Source organism: Phocoena sinus, chromosome 11, assembly GCF_008692025.1.
Source record: "Phocoena sinus isolate mPhoSin1 chromosome 11, mPhoSin1.pri, whole genome shotgun sequence".
NCBI classification, from domain to species: domain Eukaryota; kingdom Metazoa; phylum Chordata; class Mammalia; order Artiodactyla; family Phocoenidae; genus Phocoena; species Phocoena sinus.
Genome location: NC_045773.1, coordinates 24,469,909 through 24,486,186, shown reverse-complemented (window position 1 = coordinate 24,486,186; position 16,278 = coordinate 24,469,909). Strand labels below are relative to the sequence as shown.

General features: G+C 43.6%; 1 protein-coding gene across 23 annotated transcripts in view; it reads right to left on the bottom strand.

The window, feature by feature from the left end:
* The window catches only part of MAGI1 (membrane associated guanylate kinase, WW and PDZ domain containing 1), a 623,501-nt gene that overhangs the window by 180,273 nt on the left and 426,950 nt on the right, over nucleotides 1–16,278 (bottom strand). The window contains exon 1 of one of the 23 annotated variants that reach the window (XM_032648653.1): nucleotides 7,806–7,928. The exons of the other annotated variants lie outside the window; for them this stretch is intronic. The gene's annotated coding sequence lies outside the window, so the exon portion shown is untranslated. Of the gene's footprint in view, nucleotides 1–7,805; nucleotides 7,929–16,278 lie in introns of those variants that run through there. 23 annotated transcript variants of the gene reach the window in all.

Genomic DNA, 16,278 nt, shown 5'->3' with positions numbered 1-16,278 from the left:
CACACAGTGACAACTAGTAGACGTTCAGTAGCATCTAAGGTATGATGAATATTCTAGATCACCTATCACAACCAAAAAATAGGAGAGTCTTAATTTATACTTGCCTTCCTAGACCACTCTACCCCCAAAGAACTACAAATCCCTTTACAGTAGTCCCTACTTATCCGAGGAGGATACCTTTCAACACCCTCAGTGGATGCCTAAAACTGAAGAAAGTACAGGACCCTATATATACTATGTTTTTCTTAAATCATACATACCTATGACAAAGTTTAACTTACAAATTAGACAAAGTAAGAGATTAACAACAATAACTAGCTAAAAAGTAGAACAATTATGATAATATACTGTAATGAGCGTTACGTGAATGTGGTCTCTCTCTCTCAAAATATCTTACTGTACAAATTTCACACCTTTTCCATCTTAACTAAGCACTTATGAGCTGTGGCCATAACTTTTAGAGTATGAGGTGCGACATGCATTTCTTTGTCATTCTTCACAATTTCACGGATAGAAGATTTGCTCTTCCTGTAGATCTTAGCAACCTCAGCATATTATTTTCTTTCTTTCCTTATGAAGTCGAGAACTTTTACCTTTTCCCTTAAAGGAAGAACTTTATGGCTTCTCGGCAAATCTGAACTGTCAGCATCACTACTCTTGTGCTTTGGGGCCATTATTGACTAAAATATGGGTCACTTGAACACAAGCACTGTGATACCAGGACAGCCAATCTGATAATCGAGATGGCTACTAAGTGACCAACGGGCAGGACACACTCGACAAAGAGATGATTCACGTCCAGGTGGGACAGAGCAGAATGGCCTGAGGTTTCATCATGCAACTCAGAACGGTGCACAATTAAAAACTTTTGAATTGTTTACATCTGGAATTTTCCATTTGACATTTCTGAACTGCAGCTGACCTCGGGTAACTGCAACCAAGGAAAGTTCAGTTTAGTAAGGGAAGGACTTACTGTGTTTAATCTCCTCACCCTGCTTTACTATTTTGCATCAAAACATGTATCACTCCCTGGCATTTTGCGTTTATTGGGGGTTTATTTTCTGTATCTACATTCCACAATGTAAGGTTGGTTGAGCTCACTGCTATACCTCCAGTACTCATAATATTACCTCAAAAAATGAGGTAAAGGGGCTTCCATGGTGGCACAGTGGTTGAGAGTCTGCCTGCCGATGCAGGGGACATGGGTTCGTGCCCCGGTCCGGGAGGATCCCACATGCCGCGGAGCAGCTGGGCCCGTGAGCCATGGCCGCTGAGCCTGCGCATCCGGGGCCTGTGCTCCGCAGCGGGAGAGGCCACAACAGTGAGAGGCCCGCGTACCGCAAAAAAAAAAAAAAAAAAAAAAGAGGTAAAAACATTATCTCAAAAAATGTAAAGGTTATAAATTTTATATATTTGTTCCAAGGAGAAGGATATATTTGATTTAAAGGATTTTTAGTATTGCAGGTTGCTTTAAGTCTGAAACAGGTTTATCATCTACTTAGGCAACAAATATTCACTGGACAGCACATTTTATAGTGCTGCCTGCTAGGCACTGAGGAAGAGCTAATGATTATCCAGATCCTGCCCTTAAAGAGATTTTAGAAGACTACAGTTCCTATACACTGGGGCACATCAATTCCTCCTTCACTGGGAAGTACCCCTCTCCCTCCTCCCACGTGGCAAAAGCAAATGCAGCCAGGTTGGTTAAAGGTAACAGCCAGTCTATGGGGAGAGGGATGGAGGAAGCAGATGCTCAGAGCAGCAGCAGGGATGAAAGAGGACTTCAGGGCTCCCTGTGGTGCAGCCAGCCCTGATGCCCAACTGTTACCAAATCTCTGGGCAGTACAAGAACCAACAATTCTGGGGGAAAAATAATTAGACAACAGATACGCAGAATTTCTTTGAAGTACACACCTTCCTAAGGAAAATTATTCTAAAGAAATAAACAGAAATCTGAACATACATTGAAACATGAAGATGTCTCTCATAGCTAGGTAAAAAAAGAAAAACTGATGATTTTACTTAGGACAATGAACAAGCAACTGTCTAGTGTCATATGACAAGATACTATTTAATAAAAAATATGTAATTGGGGAAAATAAGGAAATTTTCATGATATGTTAAATGAAAAACAGCAGGATACAAAACTACATATATAGAATAATCCCAATTATCCAAGTTGTGTGTGTGTGTGCGCGCATAAATGTATATGCACATATGTATGTGTATATATACGTATATATACATAGAGAGAGGGAAGGAGAGAGTATGTATTTACATGGAGAGAAAGCTGTAGAAGTAGATGTAGAAATATACAGAGGAAATATAGCTGAGAGTTCACAATGATTATTCCTGGTTTATGAAATTAATAAGACTCTTTTATTCTTGATACCTTTGTGTACTTTTCAGATGCTCTATAATGAGTAATTACTGTTTTACGGACAAAATGCTGTACTTTTCTTCCAAATATTACTCAAACACCTCTGAAACGTTCTTCTGTTTCTAAACAGCTCAATAGCAAATGCTTCCAAGATCACCAGAAACATACTTAGAGTTGAACCAGTGGTTTATTACTCATTGCAACAGGAAGAATGCACACTATGGACACTGGGGCAGGGTGGGGGAGACGGTGAAGGTGTGGCCAAGGGCTTTTCGTCATGAGGCACCTGGGCATGAGTCAGGTGACTTCGGGCGATCTGAGGGAAGGTTCAAGGAAGCAAGGGTTCCTTCCAAACTGGATGCTGTTAAAAAGGGGAGACAATTCTCTGTTTGCGTATTCAAATAAATCCTATCCAGAACGCTACATCTGTAACTGCACAAATCAAGAAGCAGCGATGAGTCATATTAATGAGGAGGAGAGGACGTATGGTCATTTTTGCGGTCTGGACAATTTTTACGTTTCTCTCCACGCGAAGACATGATTATGAGTGGTCTCATCCTGATCCATCAGGAAGGCCTCGCTGACTGACGGCAGCAGGCCAGCTCCGGCATGTCAAGGAATAGATATGCTGTTAAAAATATCGAGGAAAAGGCAGTGTGATGAGTGTTATCTTGGATAACAAGCACAATGCAAACTTGATGGAGTTATTTCGTAAATTAATAAATGTGAGTGTGCCATATACATATTAATATACTGCTAACATCTTCACCTTCATTGTCACCTGTATCAATCTCGGGTAAGACATAAGAATCAGTATTCTTTTAGAAGGCAGCAACAGAAACTTGTGCGTTAGTTTTAGTCTACCAAGGTGGTTAAGGATGGTAGAAATTAAGATCCAAATCTTTGAAATGGGTACACACTAAAAATTCAGAGACAACTTTTAAATATCTGTTGCTTCCCAACTCTAACGTCTCTCTTTAAAAATCCGTAAGAAACAAAAAAGTGTAACACCTATCCCCAAATACAGTAAAAAAAAAAAAAAAAAAAAAAAAAAAAAAAAAAAAAAACTTAAGGACTGAAAAAAAAAGTGGGCAAAGGTGAAACAGCATAAGGCGTAATGTGGGCAACAAACTTTCAATGGTTCAGCCAAAACAAAAGGAAACAATGAGAGAAAGCAAGTAACACATGCTATTAACATTTGGGGCTATAAAGAATATTAAAAAGATAAAGAACTCCTGATGGTTTCTTCTTGTATTCTCATGGGTCACCTTGCACTTTGGACACCACCTCCCTAAAGATCTACTTAAGTGGTCAGAATTCTGGAAGTACATGTAAGGTGCTCCTCAAAGACTAGGGTTTCCCTGGTGGCGCAGTGGCTGAGAGTCCGCCTGCTGATGCAGGGGACACGGGTTCGTGCCCCGGTCCGGGAAGATCCCACATGCCGCGGAGCGGCTGGGCCCGTGACCCATAGCTGCTGGTCCTGCGCGTCCGGAGCCTGTGCTCCGCAACGGGAGAGGCCACAACAGTGAGAGGCCCGCGTACCGCAAAAAAAAAAGACTAGGAATTACCTGTCTTGAAGCAAAAATTGATTAATTTGAGACTTGCCTTTATTGCTATGAAATTATAAATTCTTACGTGACTCATACTTTAGATACCTATTCGTTAGAAAATAATCTATGGCGTTCCTGAGAGGGACCATGGTCTGTGTAAGGCATGGAGGTTCACAAAGCCTTCTCTAGTGGAGAAAAGAAGGGGCTTCGCATGAGCAACCTCCTAGGCAGGACAATGCACCGTTTACTATATAGGGATTCCATTCAGAAGGCACCCCTCTAAAACAGTCCGTGCTTATCATCTTACCAAAGGGTTGCAGGTATTTCAATAAGGCAAAGAAATTAAATAGCCTATAGTAAAGGGGTAACAGAAGGGTGAGTTACACAGAAAAAAAATTAAGACCAAACTCAGGGAAATCAGGTCCTCTCAATTTTTTGTTTTTAACTAGTACATAGACATAATGGGGTAGGGTTAAAAAAGCAAAACAACAAAAAAACAACCAACCAGCAAACACAAAAACTCCCTCCTACCCCCAGCCCTTCAGTTCCTCCCCAGAGACAACCATTGTTTTCTATACACATGCACACAAACCTATATTCACTCATTTAAAAACACACGTGGCAATGAACTATATACACTGCTCAGTACCTTGCTTTGTCTCACTGAACAATATTCACTCATTCATTCAATGATTTACTAAGTAACTATTATTCAGCAAGCGCTGCTCTAGGAGGTGCTAGAGATTAGCTCAAAATAGATGAAATTTTTGAACTCATGGAATTGATACTGCAATGGTCCATTCTATATATCAGCATATAAACCACACCTCATTCTTTCAATGGGGTATATTCACCCACTGTAAGTACATGCTACAATTTCTTTAACCAGCTCCTTATTGATGGGCTTTTAGGCCATTGTCCAGTTAACACATTCTTCTTTATAAATGTTGATCTTACAGCATCCTCTTCATTTATAAACAAATATCTGGGCTAAACTCTAAACAGCTGTTTAGAACATGTTAATCTATGTCAACACTGTATTTTGAAGTTTCATTCACTGAGTTCTTTTCATTTAACCAACATCTATAAAACCACATGGTAGAAGATATTCTTTTAGAATTGTTTAACTAAGTTAAGATTCCAGTTGATTATCTGAAACAGTTTAGCAGAATATGTTACAGTTTTTCAGAGCCTACTAAGAAAGCAAATGTCATCATCAATCCATTTTTCCCCCATGCAACTGTTAGGCGTGGGGCTAATTATTCCAGCTGGTTTTCAGACAGCTTTAAAATTAACTTTGAAGCTTCCCTAACCCTTAAAAGTCAGTGACTGCTTTGCCAAGAGAAACAGAGTTCTTACTGAACAAGGCAGAATTCACTCAGTCCTTGTAATTTCAAATGTGGATGTTCCAGGCTGTGTGGTGTGTGCGTGATGTGTGTGAGCATGTGCGTGCACACTTGTAGAGGGTCTATGATGCACAGTCCAAAGAGTAACTGCTGAACCACACTAATCCAGGAATGACAAAACAAAAACAAACCCAGTACAGGAACCTGCACTGATTTACAAACAACAACAACAAAACCAACCAGACCAAACCAAACCAGACAACAAACCCCGACCGCAACGCCTCTTGAGCACTATGTACGCTGGCCCTGTGCTAACGGTTTTAAGTATGTCTCTCATTCGGTTGCAGAACAACCCACTTTACACATATGAAAACAGAGGCTTAGAGAGGTTCAAGTATTTTGCCTAGTTTATTCAGCCCCTAAGTGACAGGGCTGAACATAAAAACAGACAACCTCGGGCTTCCCTGGTGGCGCAGTGGTTGAGAGTCCGCCTGCCGATGCAGGGGACACGGGTTCGTGCCCCGGTCTGGGAGGATCCCACATGCCGCGGAGCGGCTGGGCCCGTGAGCCATGGCCGCTGAGCCTGCGCGTCCGGAGCCTGTCCTCCGCAACGGGAGAGGCCACAACAGTGAGAGGCCCGCGTAACGCATTAAAAAAAAAAAAAAAAAAAAAAAACAGACAACCTCGGCTTTAAAATCTGTAACTGGTTATGACACTGTGCTCCTGCAACTACAAAATACATGTAATAATTGTTTATAAATTATGTGCCAGGCATTTTAAATTACTGTACAACATACCATGTAGGATTGATAAAGGTTAGCTCACAAATTCTATAAATGTTGAATCCAAGATTCAACCCTCATCTACCTAACTTTACAGTTAGTCTCCTTTATCCACCTCTTGGTACCTCAGAATGATGACGCCACGCACAGGTTTATACTGCCCACCTTCGCAAAGATGCAGAGTTAAGGGCAGGAGCTCTGGACTAATACTGCCTAGACTCAACCTCCAGCACAGTCATCTCGTTGCTGTGGACATAGGACAAATTAATCTCTCGATGTGTCTGTTTATTAACTAGACATTCTTGGTAGCTGTACGTATCAAACAGGATAATATATGTGAAGGGCTGAGAACAGTGTCTGGTCAATGCTTAGATTCTCTCTCTAGACAGCTCACTGCTGTGGTTACACTGCCTATATTCATTCTATAATAGACCTACAATCACATATGTTCTATCCCACGTATAAACCAGCACAAGACTACCGCAGGGTGCAGCCTCGGGTTGAAACACACCACATGTTGCAGAAAAGGCCAACTCTGAAGCTTCATTATTAGGAGAAAATTAAGGACAACATTCAGCTGAGATGCCACTGGAGTCACTGAGGAATTCCCCAACTCCCATCCAAGAGCTCCTCAAGCAAAGGTCTCTAATAACCACCCAACCCTGCTGAGAATTCACAGCCCACTGATGTGGATCTGCTTTGGGCTGGAGGAAGAAACTTGGCAGACAGGCAGGATTGCCAAGAGTTGCATTTACTGTGAGTGGGCAGCGAAGCCATGGAAACTAGAGCCACGGGGTGTCTGGGGGCATCCCAGGTGATATGGAGCCCTCACATCTTCAGAGCGACCTTTTGCCCACAGATGAAGAATCCCAATAGGGGAGGAGAGGGGCACTTGACATACAAAAAGCCAAGGAGGTCTGGGATGCCTCAGCATCCCTCCTTCTGTGTTGGGGACCTCCAACGGCTCAGGGTTTGGGGAGAAAGACGGCTCTACAATGGGGCTCCGCACAAAAGGACCTCCTCCTTTTCAGTCCCTCTCCATTTTCTCCAGCTGAGCCCAGTTTTATGCAAACAAAACTCTAAAAGAAGCTCAAAATACAGGCTCCTGGAGACGCTGGGGAAGGAGAACAGGGAGGGGGACCCGACAGTTCATTAAGTGGCAGCAGGCCAGTGAAGTGGGGACGGCGGGAATGGCTGGCGGCGGGGGTGGGGCGCACCCGGGGTTTTACCCCACTGGAGGCAAAGTAAAGCATCCTCCAGCGGGCCCCTGCCCTAAGCAGCGCGAGCCTGGAGCAGACCGGCCGCTCTCGTCCCCTTCCACCTGTCCCCACGCCGCAGCCAAGGCTGTCCCCGCGGGCGGGCCTTGCCGCTCAGCTGTGCCGGCGGATACGCTCGCCCAGAAAACATGGCTGAGCGTCCGCGATGAGCGCGCGACGCGCGAGCCTTTTAGGGAGGGATGCGCCCGGCGCCCAGCCTGGCGGCTGGGAGAGGTCGGAGGTGGGGAACTTGAACGCCTGAGCTGGAGGCAAGTGCAGCGCGTTCCAGCCGCTCCCTGGCGCGGCTCCTTCCTGCCTCCTTCCCTCCCTCCCCTTTTCCTTCCTTCCCTTTTCTCCTCCTTTCCGCCTTCCAGGCTTCCCTTCTCCCTCATCCCTGCCCAGTCTCCTTCCTGCCACCCTGACTCCAGCCCCTCTCCTCCTCCTACTGTCACTTCCAAGCCCAAGGACAAAACCCGCCCGTCCTCGGTTACCTGCGGGCCCGCAGAGCGGCCCCAAGGTCCGCCTCGCTCACGGCCGGAGCCCAGGCGCGCACTCAGCCGCCTCTCGCCTCATCCCCGCGCATCTGAGCAGCCCCGGCGGCAGCTGCTCCTTTTATGGGGCCCGCAGGCAGAAGCACTGCCAGGGCGTCCCCAGCCCGCTCGCTTGGGCGGCAGCGGCGTCAATGCCAGCTATTCACACTCAGGGGCCGCTGTTGGGTCCTGGGGGAGTGGCGGCCTCCCGCCCGCCCCCATCCACAGGGCCTGGGTGGCGGTAGGGGATAAACAGGGCTTTCTCGGTACCCAGCGTGGGAGGGGAGGTCACGTGGTCTTGGCCCAGGGTAGCCAAGGAAACGTGGGCCCACTAAGTGTTGCAACCTTGGAAATGGATGTAGAGAAGCGGGTCCAACAGGAGAGTCGGGTTTGCTTTAAAATATAGCAGGACTAAAGCAAAGGGGAACCTCCTATCATTATCACCTTCATCATCATTATTTTATTTATAATAACTGTTATTAAATAGCATCTGCCCTTGTACTAATGACTATTATGAGCCAAAAATAGTGGTGTAGACCATTTTGAAAGTACTGTGCTGGTGTTCCAGCCCACCACTGTGACACTTTGGTTAATACAAATCATCTCTTCACTCTTCTGGAAACCTAGATAGGCCCCAATCCTTAGGGGAAAAAAAAGCTAAACACCTTAGCTTAGCATTCAAGGTCCCTTAAAAAAAAACCCTATCCTTAGAAGGGCCCTACTCTCCAGCCCCAAAGCTGATCCATCTCACCATCATGCAACCCTTTGTCTTCACTCTGAAAGATGAAATGGATGAGGCTCAGAAAGGTTAAGTTACAGCCAAAGGTCACTCAGCTAAGTGTTTGGAGCAATGTCTCAGGTCAGTACAAGTTCAAAGTCCCAGATCTTGGTCTCCCCATGCTACTGCCTTTTGTAAATTTTTAAGGTCAAGAGGCATGCCTTTTGAACTTCCGGAGATACTTCACCTCTTCTATGGCAAGGATAAAACCTGAAAAAGGTGAACTACCTGGGCCAAGAAAAAAAAAATTCCCGGAGAGCCCCCTTTGAACCTGTCACTTCAGCTCAGCTCTTCCTTTTCATTTATATAGAATTTTAGTTCTAATTTCAGGTGAAGCGTGGCAGTAGTAAGTGGGGCATTCATGGGAGATGATCGATTTGACGACATTGGGGTTAGCCCCCAGCATGTGCACATCACTACCTGGAACAGCAGATCGTCTCCCAAGGAGGAAGCCCAAAAGCAATTATTTGAAACACTTTACATAATGTTAAAATGATGTTTGCCCATGAATTACAGAAGCAGAGGACAATAAAATCTACACCCAGGGTCTGAAGCAGGCCTCCCCTCAAAGGTGTGGAAATGCATTAGCCAAAGAGTAACACATCGCATTTACTGTTGTGTCTTTTTTTTTTGGCAGCCACAGGAGAAGGATCTGACATAAGGGGTTTCCCAGAGCAAAGCTAGCACAGTTTCCCTAGTGGAGCTCATCAGAAGACTAGATAAGCCTGATTGTGACAGGATGCAGTAAAGGAATGTCTAAATTAGTAACTCCAAAAAGGTAGGGAGGGTGGAGGTGGTTGAGATCCTCCTGTTGAATCGAAAGTGATTTTCAGTTTCAAATAATTATATTAGGTCATTCAGTGTGTGGAATGGAATGCCTGGAGTACACAGCGTTCCTGCTGAGAGGGTTCTCAAAGGCTGAGTGGTAGGAGGCAGAAAGCCTGTAATTAGAGGCCCTGAAGCACCCACCTCTTCATGAAGAAGGCTGGAGGACAGCCTGCCCAGGTAATAGGGCCGTGTGTGTGTGTGTGTGTGTGTGTGTGTGTGTGTGTGTGTGTCCTCTGTCCCTATTTCCCAGCATCACCATCTAATTACCATATAATGCCAACGCTTATAAGCTTCCAGGGGGTGGGAAAAGAAGAATTAAAAGCAAAGGGAGGACTTTCCTGGTGGCGCAGTGGTTCAGGGTCCGCCTGCCGATGCAGGGCACACGGGTTCGTGCCCCGGACCGGGAGGATCCCACATGCCGCGGAGCGGCTGGGCCCGTGAGCCATGGCCGCTGAGCCTGCGCGTCCGGAGCCTGTCCTCCGCAACGGGAGAGGCCACGACAGTGAGAGGCCCGCGTAACGCATTAAAGAAAAAAAAAAGAAAGATATTTGGGGCTTCCCTGGTGGCGCAGTGGTTGAGAGTCCACCTGCCAATGCTAGGGGACACGGGTTCGTGCCCCGGTCCGGGAAGATTCCACATGCCGCGGAGCGGCTGGGCCCGTGAGCCATGGCTGCTGAGCTTGTGCTCCGCAACGGGAGAGGACACAACAGTGAGAGGCCAGCGTACAGCAAAAAAAAAAAAAGAAAGATATTTGAACCTACATCCAAAAGAAGCTCATCTCACATGGGGGCGGAAGAGTGGCTTAGCCTTTGAAGAAGCCAGCAAAATTCCTATCCGCTCTCAGATTCTGAGCTACATGACTTCTCATTTCATTTGCACTCATGGTGAACCTTCTTAGAAGCCCTCTCAGTGCTGCCGGCAAATGCCACTGGGAACAAGAAAATGAGGACTTGGTGGTGATGTCACCGTCCTTTTGTCTATCTCCACTCACATATACGAAAATGGGCTTCTTTTGAGCCAATCTAGCCTTTCTTGGGCCCTGATCCTCTGAATTACTTACTTTAGGAAGGGTCTGTGAAAACTGAAATTTGCATTTGTCTCTAGGGGGCGTAGTCTGGCAAAACCAACTTAATTCTGTAGCCACTGCTGAACCTTCTGCGTAACTCAAGGAGATGCACGTGCTACACCCTGGTAAGGCTTAGGAGATGAATTTTAGGTTTTGTGTGATATACCAATTTCTGTTTCCTGTTCACAGATGGTTAAGTGTAAAATTTCTCAGGGGGAGGAAATTACATCCCATACAACTTGGGATTTTCGTTCATCTGTCCAGGGCTATAATACATCTCAGGTATGTTTAGTCCCCACCTCAAACAGAAAGAGCTGTTCTTGATACTCAATGGAAAAAGAAACGATGACACTGTATATTTCACTCTATTGTATTATCAACATTCTGTCTCAAACAATAATACTGGTTGGGTTTTTTTTTTTTTGAATTCCTCGAAATGGATGGAAAAATTAAGTCTGATCTAATCTCTCTCAGCTCTGCATGGTATAACAATATTAAGTCATACGTTTGGAGTCTGAGTAACTGGAGGCAATTTCTGCAATCAAATTCAAACGGCCACCCAGAACTTATTTTCTCTGTGGTAGGTATGCGTCTTGTCCAACATTTCAGTGGCTGCTGTTTATTTCTTTAAGTGCAAACATCACAGCCCTAACCTCAAACAAAAGTAATTCAGTTTCGCTTTGCACTCTTTTGTCTTAAAATATGATATCCGTTCATTTTTATTTATTCAACACATATTTTTTGAGCACTTACTATGTGTTGCATTGTTGTGAGCATTGGAGATGCAACGGTGAACAGACAAAAAGCCCTGCCTTCGTGTGACTGTATTCCTGTACCAGACTAGACTCCTAACATCAATACTGCAAATGTTTGCAGAGCTGACCCACAATTAATAACCCTAATCATGGCATAATAAAATAACAGCAGATTCTAATTACTGAGTAAGCCTAGAAAGCTTTTCCTCGGTTTTAGGATATGCTATGTATTTTTTCTATTGACTTTCTAACTGGTTTTTAATATGAGTAAGGCTACAAAGTGACAGGGATGATCACTGTTTAGACTTTAACTTATGGAGCCTACCTGTCATGGGTGGATATCCCCAGTCTATACTTGGCTTTGTGACCTTGAGCAAGGTACTCAGTTCTGCTAATTCTCAGTTTCCCCATTTGTATTTTTTAATGGGGACAATAAGAATACGTCCCTCGAGGTAATGTGAACTTAAATGAGATAACATAGGCAAGTCATTTGGCCTTAATCAGTGTTTCTCAACCTATATTTTAACCCCATTATTGATCCCACCAGTAAGCTTTTTTAGATTTCTTTTCCCCTAATCAAACCCCCTTTCCAATGAAATTTTAATACCACAGATATCCTGCATGACTGTTTAGGTACTATAGGCATATCTGTACTTACACATAAAAAGAATAAGTTTTTCTCACTCCCCAAAGAACCAGTGTTTTTCCCCCTTAGGGGTGATAATGCTCCCCACCAAGAAGACCTGGCCTAGAATCTGGCACAGTGCATGCTAAACCTTAGCCAATATAATAGTCATAATAAAAAAATAAATAAAATAAATATAAAACCCTATGCCCCCAGATTAGAGAAGGGCATAAACTCTGATAAAAAGATAATAAGAAGCCCATTGGCCCTGATACCCAGGAAGCCAAAGCCCAAATCCAACAGCACTGCAGGCAGAACCTGGAGGCTGGAGTTGAGCCTGAATCAAGATCTTATTGCTGATGAGAAGGCAAGATGCAGAGCAGCAGGGCAGCTGGACAAGGAGTGATTACAACTCTTAACTAGTCGGCTCAGGCTACCCTACCCATCCCCTACACATGCAGACAAGAACCAAGACAACACCAAAGTGCTCCAGGATACACATGTTTGCACAGAAGTTTTGCCTTCCTGAAAACTCCTTTTTCTACATTTGTGTCCATCCAAGTCTCATTCCTCCAAGACCACCCAAAGCCCCACTTCCTTCATGATGTCTTTTCCGGTACAAAGTCTTTTCCAGCTCTCAGTCATCACACAAATCTAAGTTGAAGGACATTCTAGAGAATAAATGATCACAACTTTTTTTCAAAAGTGTCAAAGTCATGAACGACCAGGCATAGCTGAGGAACTGCCCCAGATGAGGGGACATGACAACTAAATACAATGTGGGATCCTAGATTGGATCCTGAAACAGAAAACAAGACTTCAGGGGGAAAAAAATAGTGAAATCCAAATAGTCCTTAGTTAGTAGTACTGTGCCAATGTTAATTTCCTGGTTTTGATCATTGTACACAGTTATGTATGATGTTAACATTAGGTGAAGCTGGTTAGAGAATATATGGGAACACTTCATACTATTTCTGCAACTTTTCTCCAAGTCTAAATGATTTCAAAATAATCAGTTTAAAAAAGAGGGGGATTTCTTCATTCATTCTTGAAACAAATGTGTCCAGAAGCTTGGGATTCAGCAATGAACCAAACAAGACAAAAATTCCTAATATCATGGATATTATTATATTTTAGGGATTTCATTCTTCCTGATAATAGCTATGGGGCAATATCTATGGGCCTAATCTTGTCTACTATTGCCATTTCTGTGCTCTTGTCATGTCCCCATGGCGGAAGTGTAAGTTGCACATGGGCAGGTATGGCTCTTATCCTCTGCCTTTCCCCAGGGGAGTGGACGGGAGAGGAGGGCTCTTAAGCCCATTGCATGGCATGTAACACATGCCTAGAACTGTGCTTGATACAGACTAGATCTTTGATAGGTGAGAGGAGGTGCCATTTTTTAAAATATGAAAGCTTGACACAGAGCCTGGCACAAAGTAGGTGTTCAATTAACATATTTCTTGCCTAGAATTTAAGAATGGTCATCTTTTGGTCTCCTCAGACTTAAATGGTATGATTTTATGACATGTCATACTTAATTCTTTGACAAGTAAGAGTGTATATGTGTTAGAGAAATTGTGTGACACAGCGTTAGTGAATTCGTTTTGGAGATAGTGGGAAAGAGGAACAGAGACCTGAACTAATACATGCTAATGGACCCTAACACTTCAAAAAATAAATTAACCTGGGATTTAAAAGATTTCAACCACATGCTTTAAAAGACAGGGATGATAATCAAAAGAGAAATGCAAAGAATTCCCTGACATACTTACCAGATTTCAGCTACTTACACATAAATTAAAACAAAAACCGAAACCTGTCAGATGGTTCTAAAAATGCAGTATGCTTTTTGTGAATCAGAACAGAATTACATGGAATTAAAGCCCTCCCTGCTCGTCCTGTACCTGAACGACCTGACACGTTTAATCACTGCATGTAATGATGTCTGTAAGTTCAGGTTCAGGTCCGTCATGTAGTCCATACAGCTAGTCCTTTTCCAGGGTTCACTCTATTAGTGAATATCACCTCCATCCACCCCATTCTAGAATCTAGAACCTCAGCAACCATCGTGGGTAACCCCTGCAGGTGCCTCTCTAGTTTCTGAAAAATTTTCCTCCTAAATATATTTCATGTTCATCCACTACTGTCTCTGCTGCTAATGTTCTCATCCACCATGATCTTTAGCCTGAACAATTATTATATCTTCCAAACTGGCTTCCCTACCTATAATCTATCCTGCTTATAGTGGCAGAGAGATCCTTAAGAAAAAATATATGTATACATATTTTTTTTTTTTTGAGTAAATCTGATTATGTCATTCACCAGCTTAAGTCTCCAAAGAACAAAATCCTTAATTTGACCTAAAAGGACATGTTTGGTCTTGTCTCCGCCAAGTTCATCAACATTATCTCTCAGCACATGATTCCTGGCTCTTTCTGCTCTTTCCTCACTAGCCTTCATTTCAAAACATACCAAGCTGTGACCACCTGGGAAAGGCTCTCCACCAAATCACCCCCATTCCACCTACTCAACCTTTGTGTCTTACTTGAACAGCACCTTCTCATAAAAGACCTTCAACAATACCCCAGACTCAGTGAGTTGGTGACCTCAAAGATAGCCTTTAATGACGCCTGTTTCTTGGTATTCAGACTCTTGTGTATTCTCCACTCACAGGGTACCACAGTTGTCAGTAGTACCAATAGTATGTTGTCAGTGGTACCAATAGTATGTGGGAAAAGTGATGGTCTGTCACCTCCAAGTTTAGGTTATAAGACACTACCACATCCATCTTGGTCATATGTGCACACTCTCTGTCTCCTCTTGGACTGTTTGCTCTAGGGGAAGGCAGCTGTCATGTTGTAAGCATCTGAGAACTGAAGCCTCCTGCCAAGAGCTACATAAATGATCTTCAAAGTACATTCTTCAGCCCCAGTCAAGCTTTCAGATGACTGTAGACCCAGCCAACAGCTTGACTGCATCCTTGTGAGAAACCTCGAAGTAGGGCCACCCTGCTACACCACTCCTGGATTTCGGACCCTCAAATACTTGTTGTTTTAAATTGCTAAGTTTTAGGCTAATTTGGGGAGGGGGTAATTTCTTACAGAGCAACAGATAATGAATACAGTTGGTTAGACAACACTGTCATACCCTCTCACAGAACTTTATTCCTCTCCTTCCTCGTGCATATCCCATTGAGTAACTAAGTATTTATAGAAGTAAATTGATCAGTGTTAGTCTCCTCACTAGTTTTGTCTTTCCAGCTCACTATGGTATTTCCAGAACTTTGCACTAGGCACGAAGTGGACCCTCAAAAACATTAGGTGATTCAGTTTTCAGAGTCTAATACCTGGAAGGTTTTTTTTCAAGAATATAACCACCTTGTTAAATTTGCTTTTAGTAGGGAGTCACCATACATAATATGAGCCCTAAATGTAGTCAGTAATTACTATGAGAGATCCATGTAAACAAGTGCCCCAAACACAGCCTCATCCACCATTAATGTCACTCTGCAGCATGCCTTCAAAAGGGAACACATGCTGTCAAACGCAACAGTCTAATAACAATAAAATAGCAACTGATCCAGGTCTGGCCAGATTGCACTCTCCCTCCTGTCACTGTCTTGCAGATGTATGGAAGTCTAGGGCACTAATAGGCTTTCTCACCCTTGAAGGTTAACTGTGACCATTCTCCATGTTAAGTACAATGTATTCCTAAGAACTAGAGGTAAATGCTATCCACACTAAACCAAGGGACTAAGTGCCCTGATTTGTTTCTATTTTTAATTGGTTGATTTTCATTAGACCACAGATAACAACCACTTTGTTGGTCTCTCCTTGGTAACATTAAGACTGTTGGTCATAAGTGGCATCATCTTCAAAGTAAAATACAGCCAGTACTGCCCCAAAGAGACGTGACAGGCTATCAACACACAATGTTAACTGAAAGCTGGTGGGAGATTTTATTTTCTCCTAGGGTTGTCCAGCCTTGCTTGAATACACATTTTCAACAGGGGTGCTTGCTTAAAAAAAGATTTTGGACCCCAGCCTGATACAGTCAGAATTCCCAGGAAAGAGCCTAGGAATCTGCATTTTTAACAAGTAACTCAAGAAATGGACTCTACTGCCAGGCATAAAACCTTATAAGTAACCTAAAATCACTTCCACTATAACAGGCTGTGATTTCACAAATGCACATATTTGCTCTAATACAAATGACAGAAAACTAAGGAGAACAATAGACCTTCTAACTTTAGGAACTTCATTCTCAAGGATGACTACTTTGCTAGATTAGGCTTCTCACAAAGGAATCGAAAGGATCAAATTATACACACACTGCACAACAGACAGCTCAATTCCTTTACATAATAGGTGGGGATTTAA